A 21,810-nucleotide genomic window follows, 5' to 3' on the forward strand; every position below is an offset into this window, starting at 1 on the left:
AAGTATATACGAAAAGAAGAGGGCAATAAAATTAAAATTGTTAGCTTAAAATTTTTGGCAGACTTGTTAGCGAACCTGAATTGCTAACTTAATAAGCCAGTGCTCATCCCCATTTAAAAAAAACAAATGTACATCACAAAATGGATAACAAACAGACAGCATAGTCAAACTCCAGGTTGTCATCATTTCTACTTAGTTTGCAGGTGATGCCAAATATTTTTATTCTGCAGGAGTCTGTGTCAACATGACACCATTTACTGGTATCAGTTTCACCAGCAGATGCTTTTTGAAAGGCAGCTTGCCTGAACTCAAGCTTTTCATTTTTAAGATTTGGGTCCAAAGGAGGAAGACGCCTTTCAGCTTGCTTGCTTGAATTTGTGGTTATTACTCAATCTCTCCAACTGAAGTGGCCCATGTAAAGTACTCCAGCCTTACAAAAATTTTGGCTGCGGCTCTGGAGCTTGGGCCAAATTGAGAGCCACACATGACTACTTTAATAGATTATAAATTAATTTAAAAGTCTCATGCCTCTACAAGGCAACATCTTTTGGGGAAGAACAAAAGCAAGGCTCAGAAACATAACTTTTTCAGACTAAACTGATTTCCTAGCCAGTGTGGTTCCTGGATTCTGGGAGTTGTAGTCCAATAAAGGAACTTTTCCAAGATACAGTCTGAAACTGCCCTACACTACATTGCCTATTTTTCCATCTAGTGCAGTACCACCTACTCTAACTAGCTGACTCCAGAGTCCCATGCAGATGTCTTTCTCCACATTCAGTTACCTGGGGAAATTTTAAGTGATGAAGTGAATGAATGTGGCAAGTCCAGGGGCAAGTGTCCAATTTTCTGCCATTGGACCCTCTGAAACCCACATGGATGGCCAAACTTTGAAAAACAAAACAAATCCCAGAAGTGGCCAGAAGACTGGCAATTTTAAAAATGTTAAATAGCATGGGGGTGCCTCTTATTTAAAAAAGTAAACTGCTGTTCCTGGCACCTTCCAGGAGAGGCAACTGACTCTTTTGGGGAGAAGCAGCCTAAATATCAGAGAGCCAGGGTGATGTAGTGCTTTGAACATTGGACTATGACTCTGGAGATCAGGGTTCAATTCCTGGCTCGGTCATGAAACCAACTGGGTGACCTTGGGCAAGTTACACTCTCTCAGCCTCAGGGGAAGGCAAGGACAAACCTCCTCTGAACCAATCTTGCCAAGAAAACCCCATGGTAGGGTCGCCTTAGGGTCACTATAATTCAGAAAGGCACACAACACACACACACACACAACCTAAATATCTGTAGGCACCAAGTCATATCTGAAATTGGAAGCCAAGCATGGTCATACCTGGTTAGTACTTGGATGAGGGAAGACCTTTCTGTTCCTTTAAGAGGCTGTGGTTTATTGATAAAGCCCATACTTTTCATGCAGATGGTCCCAGGTTCATTCTTTGGCATCTCTACTTAACATTGGGCTGGGCAACATTTCCAATGCAGTTTTTTTCCAATTTTCAGTGCTTCTGGACTCCTAATTCCATTATTTTCCCTCTCTGTGTTTTTGTTTGTGCGTCTATGCCTTATTTATTTAATTTATATCTTACTTTTCTTGTATAAAGGACCCAAAGCAGCTCATTTGGAGCTAGGCAGAGTAGTGGAGGACAGGGAGTCTTGGGCATGTCTAGGGTTGCCATAAGTCAGGACCTCCGAACTGGGACAAATGTAGGACAAACGTAGGACAAAATTTTAAAATGGAGGACACATTTTTTTTAAAAAAATGGAGGACACGCAAAAAATGATGGTTTTTTTAAAAAAAATTGATATAAATGCATGATTCTTAGGCATGATAAAAATGGAGGACATTTGGCATTATTCCTAGACAGATGGCAGAAATGTGCTTCCCTTTCTGGTCAAAACCAGAAGAGGAGGAAGAGTGGAAGAAGCAGAGGAGGAGGAAGAGGAGAAGAAGAAAAGGAGGAAGAAGAGGAGGAGGAAGAGGGGAAAAGGAGGAGGAGGAAGAAAAGGAAGTAGAGAGGAAGAAAAAGGGGAGGAAGAGGGGAAGGATGAGGTGGAAAAGAAGAGGAGGAGGAAGAAGAAGAAGGGGAAGAGGAGGAGGAGCAGAGGAGGAAGAAGAGGAGGAGGAGAGGAGACAGAAGAAGAGGAGGAGGAGAAAGAAGAGGAGCAAGCTGCAAGGCGGGGAAAAAAGGGTCTCCCTTCGAGGAGAGACCCTTCCTCCCTGCCTTGGAGCCTGCCTGGCCGGCGGGGGAATCTCCAAGGCAGGGAGAGAAGGGTCTCCCTTGGAGGAGAGACCCTTCTCTCCCTGCCCTGAAGCCTGCCTGGCCGGCGGGGGAATCTCCAAGGCAGGGAGAGAAGGGTCTCCCTTGGAGGAGAGACCCTTCTCTCCCTGCCCTGAAGCCTGCCTGGCTGGCGGGGGAAGCTCCAAGGCAGGGAGAGAAGGGTCTCCCTTCGAGGAGAGACCCTTCCTCCCTGCCTTGGAGCCTGCCTGGCCGGCGGGGGAAGCTCCAAGGCAGGGAGAGAAGGGTGTCCCTTGGAGGAGAGACCCTTCTCTCCCTGCTCTGAAACCTGCAGGCGCGCCTCCAGGGCGAGGGCTTGAATGCCGCCCAGGCCTCAGTAGGGGCCAGCGGCAGCGCGTGCGCCTGCCCCACTTCCTTCCCCGCGCGCGCGTGCCGAGAGAAGTGGGGCAGGCGCGTGCGCTGCTGCTGGCCCCTACTGAGGCCTGGGCGGCATTCAAGCCCTCGCCCTGGAGGCGAGGAAGAGGAGGAAGGCGGGGCTGGAGGAGGAGGTGGGTTGGCGCCGCAGCAGTCGCATTAGCGGCAGCGGCAATGGCCGGAGCGGGCCCCCAAACAGGGGACCAGGCACGGGTGGGGGCCCAAACCGGACCGTGACCGGGAGGGGCCCCCAAAAGCGTGCTGGTCACGGGGGGGGGGGGGCGGGTTATGGCAACCCTAGGCATGTCTTATCCACAGGGTTGCCATGGATCAAAATTATTCAAGGGCAGTTAACAAGAACAAATGAGCTGCTTTCAATCCTTTATACAAGAAAAATGAGATATAAATTAAATAAATATGGCATAGACACACAGACAAAAAAACAGAGAGGAATAATAATGGAGGTAGGAGTCTGGAAGCACTGAAAATTGCAAAAATAGCATTGGAAATGTTGCAGTGTGTCCTGATGTCTCCTTCTGTCCATTCTGGGCATGCTCTATCTATCTACTATATATACTTGACCATAGGCCAACTTCAAGGATAAGTCAAGGGCAAGTTTGGGGGCCCAAAATTATGGATTTTGATATGACCCACGGATAAGTCGAGAGTAAAACCTAGGGGTATGTTGTAAAGGATCTAAAGGATGAAGCAAAGGAAATCAATGCCAAAGAACGTACAAAATTCTAGCAGACAAAACAACCTGTGCTCAAACTAAAGGTTGGATGGATGAGTGTTTGAGGAGGATCAGGGCATCCATGACAGATTAAACTCTTGCCATTTATCAGGGGAGAGTTCCTTTTTAAATAAGAGTTAAAGTATAATACTTACATTGTGGATAAGTCAACTCAGGGTTGGGTTTTTTTGGTTCAATTTTTTCACTAAAATTTCTAGACTTGTACATGAATATATTATCAGTTCCTGGTTCTCAGTAATTCCGCTTCCAGTCCCTCTCCTCCTAGACCAGGGGTAGGCAACCATTTTGAGCCGGGGGCCGGGTTGCTGTCCCTCAGACAACTGGGGGGCCGAAGCCAAAAAATAAATAATTAAACAATTTTTTAAAAATTTAAATAAATAAACAAACCGGGACAAATGTAGGACAACATTTTCAAATGGTGGACACTTTTTTTTTAAAAAAAGTGGAGGACATGCAAAAAAAATTGCTGATTTTTAAAAAAATGTTAATATAAATACATGTTTCTGAGGCATCTATAGACAATTGCCCCCCTTGCCCCTACGCGTGACAGGCCAAAGGCCCTGGCGGCAATCGGCAGCAGGATTGGGCTGGGGCCGGTCCCAAGGCCTCGCCGGGCCGCATCCGGCCCGCGGGCCGCAGGTTGCCTACCCCTGTCCTAGACCTTCTTTCTTCTTGGCATCCCACCTTTGATTCTGCAGTTCCCTCTGCACTTGCTTTCTGCCAAAAAGCAGTGCAAACCCTAGACACCGTATGAAGTTTCCCCATGCAACTAAACTGACATTTACTTACTTTGTAGTCTCGTCTCCTGCTGTCACCTTAATGACTCGCTCTTTCCACCTTAGCACTGAGATGCCTGTGAACATCCCATGACATCACCAAAAATTTGTCAAAAGACACATAAAAGCCAGTGTCAGGATATTTAACCTTATGCTCTTATTATATTACTGTGATTCTTTTTATTTTCATGTGGCATAGCGGTTTGAGTATTGAACTATGACTCTGGAGACCAAGGTTCGATTCCCAGCTTGGCCATGAAGCCAACTGGGTGACCATGGGCAAGTCACATGCTCTCAGCCTCAGGGGAAAGTAATGGCAAACCTCCTTTAAACAAATCCTGCCAAGAAAATCCCATGATTGGATCGCCTTAGGGTTGCCATAAATTGGGAATGACTTGAAAGCACATAACTACTACAATACATCTCTTAACAAAGATTGCTGACATACTGCAGAACTGATGCAGTTTGACACTGCCAATGGCTCAGTGCTATGGAATTCTGGGAATTTGTAGTTTGTTCTGGCACCAGAATTCATGAACAGAAAGGGCTATCTCACAAAACTACAAACCCCAGAATTCAATGTCATTGAGTCATGGCAGTTAAAGTGGGGTCAAACTGCATTAATTCATACAGCCAAAGTAGATGTGTTCCTGAGCATTACTTCTTTAATAGGGAATCTGGTACCAGAGGTAGAAATCACAAGGAAAGAATAGGAGTGCATTCCTACACTACAAAACAAAAGAATGCTTCAACAATTTTCAGCAAACGCTTTATCCAAAACTAACAATTTGCACATGTAAAATGAAACAACAAGGTCAGATAAGCCTAAAATAAGTAAAAAAAAGAAAAAGAAACATATTGATCCTTTTATAATCTACTGAAAAGATTCTTCCAGGGGAAAAAAATTTTCTTTCAGCACCCTCCACTTTTCTTATGATTTCCATTTTGGTGGCCAAACTTAAAAGATCTACCGTATTTTCCGGCGTATAAGACGACCCCCAACTTTTCCAGTAAAAATATAGAGTTTGGGATATACTCGCCGTGTAAGACCCCCTCCTTAAAATCCAAGGAGGGAGAAGGCTGGCGGCCCTCGCGCCAGGCCGCAGCACTCCTTCCTGGGCTCCGCGGGGCCTGGGAGGAGGAGAAGGCCGGTGGCCCTCGCGCCAGGCCGAGGCGCTCCTTCCCGGGCTCCGCGGGGCCTGGGAGGAGGAGAAGGCCAGTGGCCCTCGCGCCAGGCCGAGGCGCTCCTTCCCGGGCTCCGCGGGGCCTGGGAGGAGGAGAAGGCCGGTGGCCCTCGCGCCAGGCCGAGGCGCTCCTTCCCGGGCTCCGCGGGGCCTGGGAGGAGGAGAAGGCCAGCGGCCCTCGCGCCAGGCCGCGGCGCTCCTTCCCGGGCTCCGCGGGGCCTGGGAGGAGGAGAAGGCCAGCGGCCCTCGCGCCAGGCCGCGGCGCTCCTTCCCGGGCTCCGCGGGGCCTGGGAGCAGGAGAAGGCCGGCGGCCCTCGCGCCGGCAGCAGAGCCTTCCTGGCGTATTAGACGACCCCCCAACTTTCAAAAAGATTTTAGGGGTTAAAAAGTCATCTAATACACCGGAAAATACAGTATGTTTTTTCACATTTGTGGACTTGCTAGCAAAGCAAGCATATCTGCTTTCCCCCTTTTCTCCCTGTTTTATGTTGATGAACGCTCAGTAAGGGATTTTAGAGACAACGGCTATTTACCATGGATGCATCTGCACTTCAGAAATAATCCAGTTTAACACCACTTTAACTGTTACGGCTCAGTGCTATGGAATTCTTAGACAGTTTTGTGAGATGTTTAGTTTTCTCTTTCGGAGAGCTCTGGTGCAAAAACAAATTACGGTTTCCAGAATTCTATAGCATTGAGCCATGTCAGTTAAAGTGGTGTCAACCTGGATTATTTCTGCAGTGTGGACACAGCCCTTGTCTGTTGTAGCAAGGCACACACAGTTGCAGTAGGATCAACTAGAACAGTATCCCACTATTTCCCAGCTCAAGCTCTATTGCTTTGTTTATTACAGACCTGCTGCTGCAATCTGATATTGAAAGTCTTTTTCTCCATCCTCCCAATGCTGATTCTGCAAAATAAATTTCCAGGTAGACAGAGGACAAGGAGGAAAGGTGGGAGGTAGGCAGGCATAAAAAGACTGTAAAATGGAGCTTCTTTGACAGAGGCTTTGTTAACTGAGGTGTGCCTGCATTATTAATAAACAGTTTTAAGCCATGAGAGAGTCAGAAAAAGAGCAGTTAGTATGAAAAACTGGATATAAAAAATCTCATATATGACAGCAAACTTCAATAAATCTGATAGCTTACTAGCTCTGCAATTGCCACAGAAGAACTATCTGCCACCTCTACAACCAAAATCTATAGGTCTTGAATGTGATGGACATGAATATGTCAACCCAATGGTGACAAGGTAGAAGACTGAGTAATTATTATGATTTACATAACTTTAAAGTGGGCAAAGAACACCATGAAATATAGTGGGTCCTTGGTATCTGTTGGGGTTCCAGGACTCCCTGTAGAAAACAAAATCCATGGATGCTCCAGCCTCCTTATACACAGTGGCACAGTAAAAGAGTGCCCCTTATATAAAAATGGCAAAATCAAGGTTTGCTTGTTGGAATTTATATATTTTTAAAATATTTACAAGCCATGGGTGCTTGAATCCACAGACCAAAAAAAATCCGTGGATATGGAGGGCTGGCTGTAGTTAAAAGTTTCTGTACCTTGGATCAGCCATTAATCAATACAGAGACAATAGTCAAGAAATCAGAAGAAGCCTGGGACTTGGAAGAGCAGCTATGAAAAAACCAGATAAGATCTTCAGATGTAAAGATAGATATTTAAATACTAACGTGAGAATCATCCAGGTCACAGTATTTCTGATTTCTATTCTTATTCTTTTTATTTTATTTTATCCTGCCTTTCTCCCAATATAGGGACTCTATATGTATGGATGTGAAAGCTGGACCGTGAAGAAAGGTGATAGGAAGAAAATCAACTTATTTGAAACGTGATGCTGGAGGAGAGTTCTATGGATACCATGGACTGCTGAAAAGATGAATGTGTCTTAGAGCAAATCAAGTCTGAACTCTCAGTAGTGAAGGTGATTAAACGGAGGCTGTCATCCTTTGGATATATGATGACTCACTGAAAAGACAATAATGCTTGGTAAAGTGGAAGGCAATAGGGAAAGAGGGAGACTGCTCTACAAGTGGAAAGATTCAATCAAGGAAGCCATGGCTCTGAATTTGCAAGACCTGAGCAGGGCAGTCAATGACTGGGGCTCTCAGAAGTTCTTCATTCATAGTCACCATAAGCCAAAGTCGACTTGATAGAAAATATAGTCGGCCCTCCACATTTGACTTTTGCGGATTTGATTATTCACCAATTTGATTAATATGTTCTTTCTAGGAATCTCTAGGCCCTACAGCATGAACACCTCTCTAGGAATCTCTAGGTCTTCCAGCACACCTCTGTGGTCAACATCTACCAGATGTTGCACTGGATGACCTACTGATTCCTCCTTAAGGGTGCAGGACCCCTGTGAAAGTAGAAAAACCACAAATAAAAAACACTATTTTTTTATCTGAGAGAACATTTCTCTAGGCATCTGTAGGTCCTCCAGCACAATCCTATGGCCAACTTCTGGCAGATGTTGACCATAGAGATGTGCTAGAGGACCTAGAGATTCCTAGAGAGGTGTTCTCTCAGATGAAAAAAATAATGTTTTTATTCGTGCTTTTCCACTTTCACAAGGGTCCTGCACCCTTAATCCCAGCAAATGTGCAAGGCCCAATGTAACAACAACAAAATCATACTGAACCATGAGATCATTATTAAGATATTGTATAAAGATATGGTAACAAGTCAAAAGCAGAGAGCTATTTCTGTCACAAGTTAATGAAGAGCGTTTATTTAGTATGAGAAACAAGCTTATTAATTTGTTCAAAAGAAATATATGTAAAAACAAGAACACCAAGTCAATATCAAGCAGCCCATGATTTAGTGCTGATCGTAATGATGGGCCAGCACCTGCTTTGCTTCAACCTCTTGTTCCACTCATGAAATTTTATCACATTAAGATAAAATGCAGGTATTATAAACCAACAAATCTGTATACCACTTGGTTAACCTAGAAGTGCTAATCTTTTAGGAAACCTTACTTTATGCTCGCCTCATCCCTTTATTACTAATATCTAAAATCTGAAATAAATCTGTTAAAAAAACATTTCCTGAATTTGACAGATTTGCCAAATTTGTTTGGAAGATGTTTAAAAATATATTGAGTCATGGACCCTTCCTTCTACCTTACTTGAAAATATATTCTCTAATGCAGTTTGAATACTCGATGACACACTATGAATTCTGACAAATTAGTCATTTTTATCAGTCCTCTCCTCCAATTTTTTAATGTAAGACCCATGAGCCATAAAACCAGACACTGCAGTCAGCAGTGGGATGCCAAGTGAGAAATGAGATGTGTCATCTGGCATCTCTCTTAAAGCTACTTTTCTGTCTGTATTTGTGTTTCCTCAAAGTGGCTGTCCTGGATCCAAAAAAGCATTGGACTACAACTTACATCATCCCCAGCCAGCATTCCCGGAAGAGGACAACCTAAAGCATTTTAGAAGAAGCTGAATGAGGAGGTTGTGATTGGTGTCAGCAGACTGACAAACACACTTGTTTCAGTCCCAGACAAACAGCAAAAGCAGATCTATAAAGTCTCCAGTGCACCATATCCATGTGTGTTGTACAAAACCTTTTAAAAAGTTATCCAATGTGATTTGAACCTCTTGCATGTCACTTTTGCAACTTCTTTCCTGTGAAGTCAACCGTTCTCTGCTTCTTGTGTGAACTGGTGCAATTTTTCATCTTTGGGCCAAAATGCATGGCAAATAGGTTGTCATCAATTCCACAGGCAACAGATTTTCCTTAAATGAAACTAACTTGTACAAATGATGCAGCTTTCCTAATCTCATTAATAAAATATTCTTTCTTAATATAAGGTATTATAAACAGCTTGGAAAAGTTCCCTTTTTTGGATAAAAACTCACAGCCAGTGGTCATGATGCCTGGGTGATTCTGAACTTTTGCAAGCTCTAATTATGAAGCATGCTGCATGATTAAGTTACCCCCAGAAACTATAAACAACAGATATTTTTACAGGTGTAGATAAAACCCAACTTGCTTTTTAGTTTGATATGTTATTTTACAATGTCTTGATACAATTTTTATTTCAGTAGTGTATTGTATTTGATTGTGACGGTGTGAACCTACAGATGAGTGAAATAATTTTTTAAAAAATCTTGCCATACTACCAAGCTTGGTAAGGAACAGCATTCACATACCTGTTTTGACTAGAGGCTGGAAAAGTTCCTTTTTTGGACTATAGCTTGCAGAATTCCTCAGACAGCATGACATCAGTTGTGCTAGCTGGGATGTTCTGGACACCATTGTCTAAAACAGGAACTTTTCTATGCTCCGTTTTCTTTTTTGCCATGACAAGCGAAGCAGCTTTGGGCTCATTTATACGAAATGGAGAAATAGCCTTACGAAAGGTCAACCTTTTTATACAGCTAGCCCAGTCTTGTTGAGAAATGGATAAACTAGAAGAAGAAACTCTTCCATACCTCAAGGTGAGAGGTGTATCACATCATCTGCTACCTCAACCTTTTGTACCCAGTATTGCCCAGAATAAGCAGGCAACCGAAGGAGAATGAGAGACAGTACAGTGCTACCTCGGGTTACGAATTTAATTCGTTCCGCGGCGCCGTTCGTAACCCGATACATTTCGCAACCCGAAAAGCCGCTGGAAAGCCGCTAGCCGCTAGCCGCGCTTTGAATTTCGCGCCGAAAAGATTTTCGTAACCCGAAAAATCCTTCGTAACCCGGAACAGTTTTTTTAAATCTAACTTTTTCGTACCCCGGACATTTCGTAACGCGGTGAATTCGTATCCCGGGGTACCACTGTAGTATTATCTTGAACCTCTTGGTAATGATACAGGAGTTGACATCCCTGAGGTCTAGGATGGGACAGAGGACTCTTCAGGACCATAAAGTACCTTAAGAGGAAACATAGATGGTGGGATGGATGTACATTCTTCTTATTATTATTATTAACCTTTATTTATAAAGCGCTGTAAATTTACACAGCGCTGTACATACAGTCTTTTTAATTAGACGGTTCCCTGCCCTCATGCTTACAATCTAAAAAGACACCACACTAAAGGAAAAGGGAGGAGTGGTGGGGAAGGGGATGAGGTCCAGCAGTTCCTCTCTACCTCCAAGGCCTGATAAGATCCTTGTGGGAAAGGGTGTGGATCTTTTGGGATGAAGCTTGGGATAGGGCTGCAGTGTGATAAACACCAGAAGGTAGGAGAATATGGAACTTAATGGCATAGCCATGGACAACAATGTCTAGGACCCATGAATCTGAGGTTATCAAATGCCAAGCTGGAAGGGACCAAGACAAATGCACAGCGAAAGAAGGAGTGAGGTGTAAGTCAGACAACAAGTCTGACTGCTTTCATTTTTTGTAAGAAGAACGGTACTTGCTTGAGAATTGGACATGTCTAGAAGATCTTGAGATGGCTGCTTCAAAGGCAGAAAGGAGCACTGAGATAGGCTTGCCATATCCCGCCTGGGGGCGGGACTTTCTCAGTTTGGGGCGGGGCCACATGGTCCCGTCCCAGTTTGGCCCCTCCCCCGGGACCTCCCCCCCCCAGCAAGGCCCTGGAGGCAGCTCCAGCCCTCCCCATGGCTGTGTGCCACCCTCCCCACCTCCCTGCCTGACTTAAGCCTAGAGAGCAGGTCTTCAAGACAGCTGCCACTCAGAGCTATTGCCAGCCCACTTGGTATATATACCCTGCAAGAGGCATTACTTTCAGGTTACAGTGAGCAAAGAAAAAAAGGCCATCAATCGTTCCTGTTTCCCTGGGAGTCTAAATGCCTCCTCATCTTTTAAATGTCTAGCACTCAGTATTGTTGTAATTCTTTATCACAGGGTCGTTTTTGAGGCCCTAAACACCTTGACTTGGAATATGCAAATTTCTCCCAAAGCTGACCAATGGGAAAGAAGCAATCAGCCCCCCTCCCCTTGGGTTGGTTTTCAAGGGCTTGGAAGGAAGAGATTTTGCCTTGCAAGTTGCTGGTAAATAATAGAAGGCTTTGGGGTAGCAAAGGCTGCAGAAATAGTTTGACCCCCCCCTTAAACATCCATGGCTCAGTGCTATGGGATTCTGGGAATTGTAGTTTCTTGTGGCACCAGAGCTCTTTTGACAAAAGGAGACTGAATGGAGGCGTTGCCTGGCTGGGGGCAGAGCCTCTTGCCAGCAGTGAGAAGGCTGCGATGATGAGGAAAAGCAGGGGCTCCTCTGGTGGTCCTGGCCACTTCCCTTGGCTCCCTCCCTCCTCCTCCTCCTCCTCCTCCTCCTCTCAGAGCTCATTCACACTCCCTGGCTTTTCTCTCCCCCCCCCCCCACACACACACTTTGAGACCCCTTTAACTGCCAAAGCTCAATGCTCTGGAATTCTGGGGTCTGTGAGGCATTTGGCCTTCTCTGTCAGAGAGCTCTGGTGCCACAATAAACTACAATTCCCAGGATTCCATAGCACTGAGCCCTGGCAGTCCAAGCAGTGTGTTTTGGACACAGAGATCCTCCAAATGAATCCAGTCCCTAGCTTTTATATCTCTCACACACACTGCAGGAATAATAACCCACTTTGAGACTGCTTTAACTCAATGCTGGGGAATCCTGGGAATGCTAGTGTTTGGGAGACATTGAGACTTCTCTGTCAGTGATGGCTCTGAGGCCACAATAGACTACAATTCCCAGGATTCCACAGCACTGAGCAGTCTCAAACTGTGGATGCACCCGGGGAGGAATTCTGGGCACTGCAGTTCAACTACGTTTGGAGGGTTATGGGACTCCCTGTCAGAGATAGCTCTGGGGCCACAATGTACTACAGTTCCCAGCATTCCCCAGCACTAACCCAGGACAGTTAAGTCACTCTCAAACTGGATTATTTCCTCAGTGTGGATGCAGCTTTGGTGAGGAACTCTGGGCATTTCAGTCCAGCATTGTTTTATTTCAGCAGTGTATTTTGGACCAGAGACAAGGTGACCAGATGTCCTCCTCCTTTTCCAGGACATGTCCTCTTCTGTCAAATTTCAAAATGTCCTCCATTTGGATCATGGCTAAGAAGCATGGATTTATAAGTACATGGGTGTTTTTAGCTTTTATTTTTGGCCATGTCCTACATTTTTTTGCTTGGGTGCCCTACATTTTGGGGTGAGGGCATTGGTCACCTTGGTCAGAGAGCTTTCCAGGGGTTAACTGCCATTCTGCTGTGGTGCTGGAACAGACCACCATTCCCAGAATTCCATAGCATTCAGCCAAGACAGTTAATGTGGTCTCAAACCAGATTATTTCTCCAGTGTAGATGCAGCCCAAGCCTTTTGCCTCTCTTATGCCTGAGATTTCAAAGCCCAGCCCTGGCACCACAACACACTACAAATCCCAGGATTCCATAGGATGGAGTGATGAGAGTGAAAGCAGTGTGGCAGCAGCCTAAGTGTGCTTAATGCAGATCTTAACATGGTGCACCTCTTGCCTTCAGAGTCTCACAAGACTTTTTTGTTTAACAACTTGTACCCATTAACTCCATTTCATGTCTTCTTTATTTAGTGGGGAGGAATACAGACAAAACAAGTAAAAATGAAGAAAAACCAAAGTCCCTTGACCAAAGGGTTTGGTTGTGGAATAAGCCTCTGAAATATGCAAGAGGCAATGTTAAAATAAAGCCATGTTCAATGCTCAGATGTGCTGTTTGGAATGGGGAGAGGGGGGTGGCCATTATTTATATTAACATTTCTAAAAAAGCCTCAATTTTTTTGCGTGTCCTCCATTTTTAAAAAATGTGTCCTACATTTGAAAATGTTGTCCTGCATTTGTCCTACATTTGTCCCGGTTTGGAGGTCCTCACTTATGGCAACCCTACACTGAGAAGAAGATGGGATGAAACAACGAGCCCACAAAGCCTTCTGTTTGTTCTGCTGATAAGACTGCTGGAGGCCATACTTCTTGACAGCATTTTACATCGTGTGAGTCTGCTCATCAGAGGTTCGCATGAAAGAAGCCCATTTCATTGAAAGGAAGGTCGTCAACGATGGCCTTGGTGGAGAGACTGGACTAACAAAGCCAGGAGTGACATCTCAAGGCAACAGCTGCAGCAAGCAACTTTGCTTTACAATCAGCAGAATGCTGAGAAATAATTTGCTGAGCAGCTAAGGTGTAAGTCTCAAGACGAAAAGCAGAGGCAGCCTTCCTATCCCACTCTGGAAGTCTGTCAAAAAAGCAGGTTTGTACACTACCGTACAGGCCTAACAAATGGAAGTTTGAAGAGAAAGTGCCATGCTGGAATGGGCCTTATGATCCATACAGTCAAGCTTGGGCCCCTCTTTATCCCCAGGTGTAGAATGTGGCTTCCCTGATGGTTTTGCAGTAGCTGCTTCCACAATGACCAAGTTAGACAATGGATGTTTGAAAAGTATAGCAAAGGTGAAATCCTGCACCCAATACTGGTAACTGATGCAGAGAAACAGTGGCTGAATCAAAGATGGTGACCTCTAGGAACCTTTTGTGGGTAGGAACTGAATAGCCACCAGAGAATGAGCTTTAAAGTCAATAGGGTGAAAGACAGAGTCAGGAGTTGTGGTAGGCAGCTATTAGATATTCAGTTCCAACACTTTGGCCATCTTCAGTGCTTGAACAGTATACAAATATACATTATCTGGTGGAGATGCCAGATCCTGGTCGACTATGTTCATCTCCAGAGACTGGTTTGGTGGAGGATGAGGCAGAATCAGAGCTGGAAACAGAGGTCAGAGACTGAGTGGAGGAGGAATGTCTGCCAGACAAGGTATCAGAGGGAGGAAGAGTTCCAGAAGGGAAAGACTTCTGCAAAGTTCACACTGCTGAACTTGTTTCTGAGTGTGAGAGGTTAAGAGAAGGAGACAGAGGGGTTGTATCCTTAGACATGGCTGATCCTGGTTGACCTGGAAGAACCAGTCGATGAAGGAGATGGAGGTGGGAGCAAGAGAGATGCTGATGTGGGGTCCTCAGGATTGGTGAACTTCTTATTTCAGATTTGTAACTATGGTAAGACCTTGGTAAAAGAGGATATGGATAGTAGGGTCTGTACCAGTCACTGTTATCATATAGGTGATATTTTTCCCAGCTCAGTGGAAGTTGCGCCCAATAACTGTCATAGTAGTGTCCACTGGTGGGGTGCATGATATCAAGGTGGCTCTTGGAGACAATAATGCTCATGCAGTCTGCAAGGAGAGGCCTAATGAACTGGAGATCTGAATCTGTGAGAAGCAATGGAAAATTGGCTTGGAGTGGTGGATTAGCATCTTGCTAAGGTGCAGATGGAAGATCGACTGAACACCTTGCCCTCAGAGTATGACACTAGACATCCATCAGGTTCGATTCTGTTAGAAGGACCTCCTCTTCCAAACATTCCAGAATGGGAGCAGGTAATCCAGGCATCAGTGAGGCCAAGCACACATTGTAACCTGACTGTAACCTGAAGGACTGGAACACATGGTACTGTCAATTTGCTTGCACAATTAGTGCATCTGACAGCACCATTAGGGCATCCAAATTCTTTGGATGAGTAGAAAGTACTTCAACTAGCTTCAACTAGCTTGAATTTCTTCTGACAAGATGAAGGATCCTCAGAAGAAACATCAGTAGATTTAGACTTTTTCTTACAGGACAAAGAATCATCTGAAGAATTCTTCTTCTCCTAGGATTTCAGGTGGTGCCTATTTGGATTTGTGTAGTATGAAAGGCCTCATACAGGGTCTGATGGAATCCAAAGTTTGTAGAAGCTCCTTGATGAGAGAATGAACTCTTATTAGTATCAGCATGATCCATTGATCTGTTGGAAGACAGAACTGATGATACCAAACCATGTGAGGACATAAAAAGAGGCCTGTTTTGGGCAGTGATACCAGCAGTATTGACAACCAATTCCCAAAGAAGGACTTTGAGAAGTGAAGTCCTGTTCCATTGGGACTGGTGGGGAAAAACTCTACTATGGGAGTACTTATCCACAACGAGGGCCTCTCTCAAGCAAAGAAGGCACATAGAAGGTCTTCTTACTGCAGGAGACACAACTCTTGAGGAATGATGTAGATGCCATAAACGAGGAGAAAAATTGAGAAAAATTCCAAGGAAGTAGCTGGTGCAGCAAAGTTCCCTATGATGCGGCCACAACGGTGGACGAAAGGGCATTTGAGTGGGAACCATACTGAGCATGTGTTGTATGGAAGAGAGCAGGCCTTCAGCCAGAGAGATCTAGCTCTAGAAGTGTCCAAAGATTATTTGTATAGATATATGTGATAAGTTACAGAGATCATGAAGCTGTCTTCTCAGGTCCTACCAGGTAAATCATTAGTAATTCCATTTTACAGCTGGACATGGGATCAGTCTCCACCCCCTTATCCCTGCTTCATTTCCAATAACGAGTTACCCTAATTAATTCCTTTCCCCAATAATGAAATTTATAATCAAATGTTATTATAAGACTGTAATGTAATGATGAAGGAGTGCCAGTGTGGTATTGTGGTTTGAGAACTGGATGTGAACTCTGAAAAACCAGGGTCTGAATCCTCACTTGGTGATCTTGGACAAGCTGCAATCTTTCAGCCTCAGAGAAAAGCCACGGTAAATGCCCTCTGAACAAATCTTGCTGAGAAAACCTAGTGATAGGTTACCCTAAGTCAGAAAGGACTTGAAAACACACAAGAACAAAAACAATAACTCAGTGATAGGTTAAGCTCATCCCTCTGTAAATGAAACTAACGTTTTGCTCACATTTACAAGTGGGATTACTGGAGACCGACTAAAACATGACTCCAGTGGCAGTTCATATTGCTGTCCTTTGCTTTTATGTGGGCACTGAAAACAATGATGAGCTGGGCAAGAGAAAACTATTTTCCTTTGTACTACAGGCCCATGGGAGGTAGCGTTTGATTTTTAAATAGTAACTTAAAAATCTATTTTAGTATCTATTTTGAGTCATGGGAAAGAAAGTAAGATGTTACTAACTGCAAGTGTAATGTAAACTACTTGGAACTGTGACTGCAATTAGTTACTTTCTAAAAATTAACTTTCCAAACTGCCTATTTCACTGGTGACAGCCAAGAGGGATAATCAAACAGCTAAAATATACATGACAAGCTCTTCCAAATACTAACAATCATTGCTGGCTAGGAGATTCAGAGAGTTGTAGTTCAGAAAAGTAACTTTTCCCAAACTCTGCCCATATGTCAGCTGAAGCCTAGCATTCTAGCTGTGTACTAGTCTCTAGAGAGATACCTGTTTATATCAATGAAAAACAGAAACATAAATACAAGATTACGGATATTTCTATACAAAGAACTTCAGGTGTTAGGTGATTCAAATAACTACACTCAATACCCATAACCTTCATGGAGACCTATGTTCCACTAGTCCAAATGGTGGAAAGAGGAATTCGTGGGTTCAGGATACTAAGCACCCCAAGCATCAGTTTGATCTACCAGACGTTCAATTATCTCTTTATCAAAAAAGTGTTTTTTGGACTTTAGCATAAAAGTTGATGACCAGAATTCCTAGAGTTAAAACCAGTGAACCTGGACCCTGCTTCCTAACCAGAAGGAGGAGGATGAAATTGTATTTGTAGCAACAGAACCTCACCAGAGTCATTTTTAAAGCAGGTAGTAGCCCACCACATCTCACTCCAAGTCATCCCTACTGCTGATCACAGCTTTGAATATGTGGGACCTCAGATGCTGCTGAACTAGTACTTTCACCAATAACTAGGCCAACTCTGGTCAATGTGAATATCAGTCCATCATAGAGGGCCACAGGTTCTTTCTGCTGTGATCTGGATATGATGAAAGGATACCACTTATATTTATACCAGTAGTTCTCAGTCTTTTTTCTTTCATATGTTTTGGAGTTAGGTTTCCAGAATCCCTTCACCACTGGGTATGCTGGCAGAGATTTCTAGGAGCTGATGTCTATAACAGCTGGAGGACCAAAGACTGATAATATCTGATCTTCATCACTTTCCTTATAGATGCTTTCAAAAGCATATCCAATATTATAGACTTATGCCATGTGAAGAAAATTCTCCAAATGAGCTCTACATCGTATCACTCTATAGTTTAAGGTTTATGTTCAGAGAGGTAATTTAACAGTCCAATCTCTTGCATGCATAAAATGCACTGATCCAAAACCTCCATTGCCCAATACTTGTTGAAATATATACATAGGTTGAGTGTCCCTTAACTGAACACTTAACAGTTAGAAAGCAAAGGTGTCACAATCTCAGCCACCCATGAAAAAAGCTTTGGTTTTTGGAATATTTTGGAATTTAGGTAAGCGAGACTCAACCTGTAGTGCCAAGTAAGTATATAGTCCTTTACAGCATAAACAAAATAGTAAAAATCCTGTTCCAAGACACTTCTAGTCTCAGGCTTGGTAGACTGGAGATAACTGAGAGAAGGGAAAGATGCAAGTCCTAAGAAATGGGCATATTATACAAATCATTAGTATTTCAGCAGTTAGAAAATCAGCACAGGTTTTATGGAAAACATGGGAAGGATATGATGAAAAAGAGAGCCCAATATCTATGTGTTCTATGAAGGAGGAGGAGGAGGAGGAGGAGGAGGAGGAGAAACACAAAGGAAAACTAACAAGAAAGAGCAGAACTACTTGAGAAAGCAGAAAACTTAAAATACAGAAGAGTGAATTGCAAAGTACAGGAGAAATCACAAGAAGAGAAAAATAAGGCAAGAAGCTGAGTCTGACCTAGAAAGCTTTAAAGCTCAGTATCTCCATATCCCATTCTGTCTCTTCTCTTATATCCTTCTTGTGCTTGTCACAGAAACATAGGTAGCTGTCTTATACTGAATCAGACCATTAGAGCATCTAGCCCAGGAATACTGTATCTGAGTGACTTCCCAATATTTCTTCCCTACCCTATCTGGAGAGCCTGGGGGTTTCCCATCAAAATATTAGCCAAGCCCAACCTGCCCAGCTTCAGAAGCCAGATGACAGTTGATATGTTCAGGGCGTTACAATATCAATTATTTAAAGAGAAGGGGGATGTATTGATTGGAGAAAGGAGTAGGAAAGGAAAGCTGTGTAATAACTGGAGGAAGAAAAACTCACAATGGGAGAGGAAAGATATCTGGCCAGCGTAATTCTGAAAGGAAGAGATGAGTACAGGTTGGTGTGAGAAAATGCTGCACTCAGTTTGAGACATGGCAATAGTTTTAGCTACCTGAAAAAACAAAACCAGCCCCAGAAAGTAAACCAGGTGTAGCACAAAAAGTACCTATCACTGTGTCCAGATGTTTCTTCAGAGGCATGCAACCTCACGCAATTATACACTCGTTTTAAGTCTCCTTAAAGACTCCAGTTCTTTATTTCCATCTCTTTCTGGGGGCAGAAGGAGGCTCATCTTCTACTGCATTTCCACCAGGAGAGTATTACTCTGAAAAATAAAATTACAAATGCATGTGGTTAGAAATGTTGTAGACATTGTTGTTATGTGCCTTCAATTCATTTCAACTTACAGTGTCCTTAAAGTGAACTTAGCACAAGGTTTTCTTGGCAAAATTTACTCAGAAGGGGTTTGCTATTGACTTCCCCAGATTCACCCAGCGGGTTTCCAGGGCTGAGCAGGGAATCAAATCCTGGACTTCCAGATTCCTAGTCCAACGTTCAAATCATGTGGCTCTTTGTTAAAGATTCCATCAGGTTAAAGACAGCCATCTCTGTAGGTCAGAGTTGGGAATCCTTTCTCCAACAAAGGGCTGCTTCTCTCATGGGGAAATTTGATAGGAGAGAAAACAAAGTCAGTAGTGGTCACAGCCAAGCATGACAGTGGTCATGGCAGAGTTAGAATCAGAGAATCATAGAGTTGGAAGAGACCCCAAGGGCCATCCAGTCCAACTCCTGCCATCCAGAAACTCACAATCAAACCACCTCCAACATATGGCCATCCAGCCTCTGTTTAAAGACCTCCAAAGAAGGGGACTCCACTATACTCTGAGGCAGTATCTTCCACTGTCTAACAGCTCTTAATGTCAGGAAGTTCCTCCTAATGTTGAGATGGAATCTCTTTTCCTGTGGTTTGCAGCCATTACTCTGGTTTGCAACCTAGTCTTTGGAGCAGCAGAAAACAAGCTTGCTTCATCCTCAACATGACAACCCTTCAAACATTTAAACAGAGCTATCATGTCACCCCTTAACCTTCTTTTCTCCAGGGCAAAACACATCCAGCTCCCTAAGCCACTCCTCATAGGGCATGGTTTCCAGATCTTTCACCATTTTAGTCACTTTGCACAGCACACACTCGTTCTCTCAGCACATTAAACTGAGGACCACAGGTTCTGCAGCCTAGTTGCAGGTTTGCACACAATTCTGCAACCACCACATAATTACAGATCAATACACAATTCTGCAACCACCATATAGTGACCCAAAGAGAACACATTGGCACAGTTCAAGTATACTGAGTCCCTGGAATCTGTAATACTGTAGGCCCTCCTTATTTATCCATGGATTCAGCCATCCACGGCTTGGAAATATTCCAAAAAAATATAAATTCCAAAAAACAAACCTTGATTTTTCCATGTGATATAAGGGACACCATTTTGCTATGCCATCATATTTAATGGGACTTGAGCATCCACGTATTTTATTATCCATGGGGGATCCTGGAACCAAACCCCAGCGGATAACAAGGTCCCACTGTACATTCATGATTTCAATTAACTTTTGTATATCAGCTAAAGTGGTATTCTGTAATTATTGCAGAACATGGCTTTAAATCTTTGCTTAGCCATAACACTACATAGGCTTGGGCACATTACTCTCCTTCTGGTTTACCTACCCCCAGAAGGTTGTTATCAGCAAAACTAAGCTAGCCCCATGTGCGTCACCCTTAGACACAAATGTGCCAGATTTAATCCAGGTCACTTAGTTTCCCTCCAGCCACAAAACACACACAAACCCCCATCCCCCATGGGCCACTCCCTCGCATACATTTTTTTGGATGCATACCAAAATAAGGAGGGGGGAAAAAGATTCATTCTTCCCAACAAGTAAGTTATTTTCCAAGCAGTGCATTTAAACAGTTAGTGGAGGACGAAATAATTTTGCAGTAAACATGCAAAATTTTGCATAGGACATGCTCAGACAAAAATGGGACAATAAGGAGCATTACATAATAATATTAACAACAACAACAATAATAATGTAATTTGTATATTGTACTACCAATGTAATTGTCCTATTTTAGGTTTAACATGGTATTGGATTGTTTGATGGTTGTTTGCAAAAGCCTGGTTGGCTAATGTCAATAAATAAACTTGAAACTTGATCATAATATTCCATCACATGGCCTACATTTTGGCTAAACCTCATCCCACAGCTACACAATTCCCTAATTCGCTCTGAATCATCATTAAGGAGAGCAAACAATAGAGGCTAAAAAGCACTGATCAGAAAGCACAACAATAATAGCGAAAATTGCTTTTCTTCCCCATCATGACCAGTGTTTCCTTGCAATGACAAATTGCTTGAGTGTGTCTTTTAAAACAAGGAAACCCTTTCATTTTTCTTGCTCCAAAAGAGCAACAAAAATAAGGGATGGGGACACCCAGAGTACCAAATTGGGGTGTTTTCTCCTCTACTTTGGAAATCTGTTTCTTTCCCTGCTGTTGCAAAAGAAATAAAAGCCCTTTAACATTGGAGCCATGGATAACCAAGACCTCCCATGTATTCAGCTTCCCAGAAAGAAATAGCTTGAAACGTGAATGTTGTGTACAAAGCAAAAAAAGAAATCTTGTGCATTTTCCTCTGCCAGTCCCCCCCGCCCCTTGTTTCAAGGCATTTCAGACCTGCAAGGGCTCCCCCATCCTTTGCATGCATTGCAACCTAACCAAAAAGGTTATTGCAAACATATATAGATAGATTTAAAAGTTCCCCTACCTTGCAATGAGGAGCAAGCTCTCTCTGCTTCTCCTTGTTCAGTACAAATCCGCCATCTTGCATTAAAAAAATCTACTGCACTTTTGGGGTGGGAAGGAGGAGGAGGGATGCTTTGTGAACTTTGAACCAGAAGCCAGCACTTTCTTTCTTTCTTTTGCAAAGAGGTCTGGAGGAGGAAGAGGTCTGATCCTCCTTTCTCTCTAAACAGTTTGGAAAGGGGAGATTTCAAGGCCCCCTCTCTCTCCTGACTCCAGAGGCTTTTGGAAAAGAGATGAGGGTGGGGAGGAAGAAGAGGAGGAGGAGGAAGAGAGCTCAGCAACAAATTGCCAATGTGTGCAATTGCATGGCTCCCAGAGGCAGCAGCCAGCAGAGAAAGAAGCAGGAACTAGGCACAACAAGGGAGAGGAGGAGCCAAGGCAGGCTCTCCAAAAGAGAAAGGCTGCCTCCCTCTCCCTTTCCCTTCCCTTCCCTTTCCCAGAGTGGCAGCAGGAACTCCTAGGCAGAGGCTGAGACACAGCTCCAGTGTCTGCCAGGA

At 43.7% G+C, this 21,810-nt stretch overlaps 1 protein-coding gene across 3 annotated transcripts in view; it reads right to left on the bottom strand.

Moving 5' to 3' along the window:
• ZHX1 (zinc fingers and homeoboxes 1) overlaps positions 1–21,375 on the bottom strand; it is a 34,957-nt gene extending 13,582 nt beyond the window's left edge. For 2 of the 3 annotated variants that reach the window (XM_089517909.1, XM_089517908.1), the window contains exons 1-2: positions 21,276–21,375; positions 18,613–18,771 (exon numbers count right to left, since the gene is read on the bottom strand). The gene's annotated coding sequence lies outside the window, so the exon portion shown is untranslated. Of the gene's footprint in view, positions 1–6,229; positions 6,260–18,612; positions 18,772–21,275 lie in introns of those variants that run through there. The other variant, XM_089517910.1, reaches the window with a different exon arrangement.
• Positions 21,376–21,810: the final 435 nt, after the last annotated feature.

The sequence above is a fragment of the Sceloporus occidentalis genome, unplaced genomic scaffold, assembly GCF_023333645.1.
Source record: "Sceloporus occidentalis isolate IW3139 unplaced genomic scaffold, rSceOcc1.0.p SCAF_3, whole genome shotgun sequence".
In the NCBI taxonomy this organism is placed as follows: Eukaryota; Metazoa; Chordata; class Lepidosauria; order Squamata; family Phrynosomatidae; genus Sceloporus; species Sceloporus occidentalis.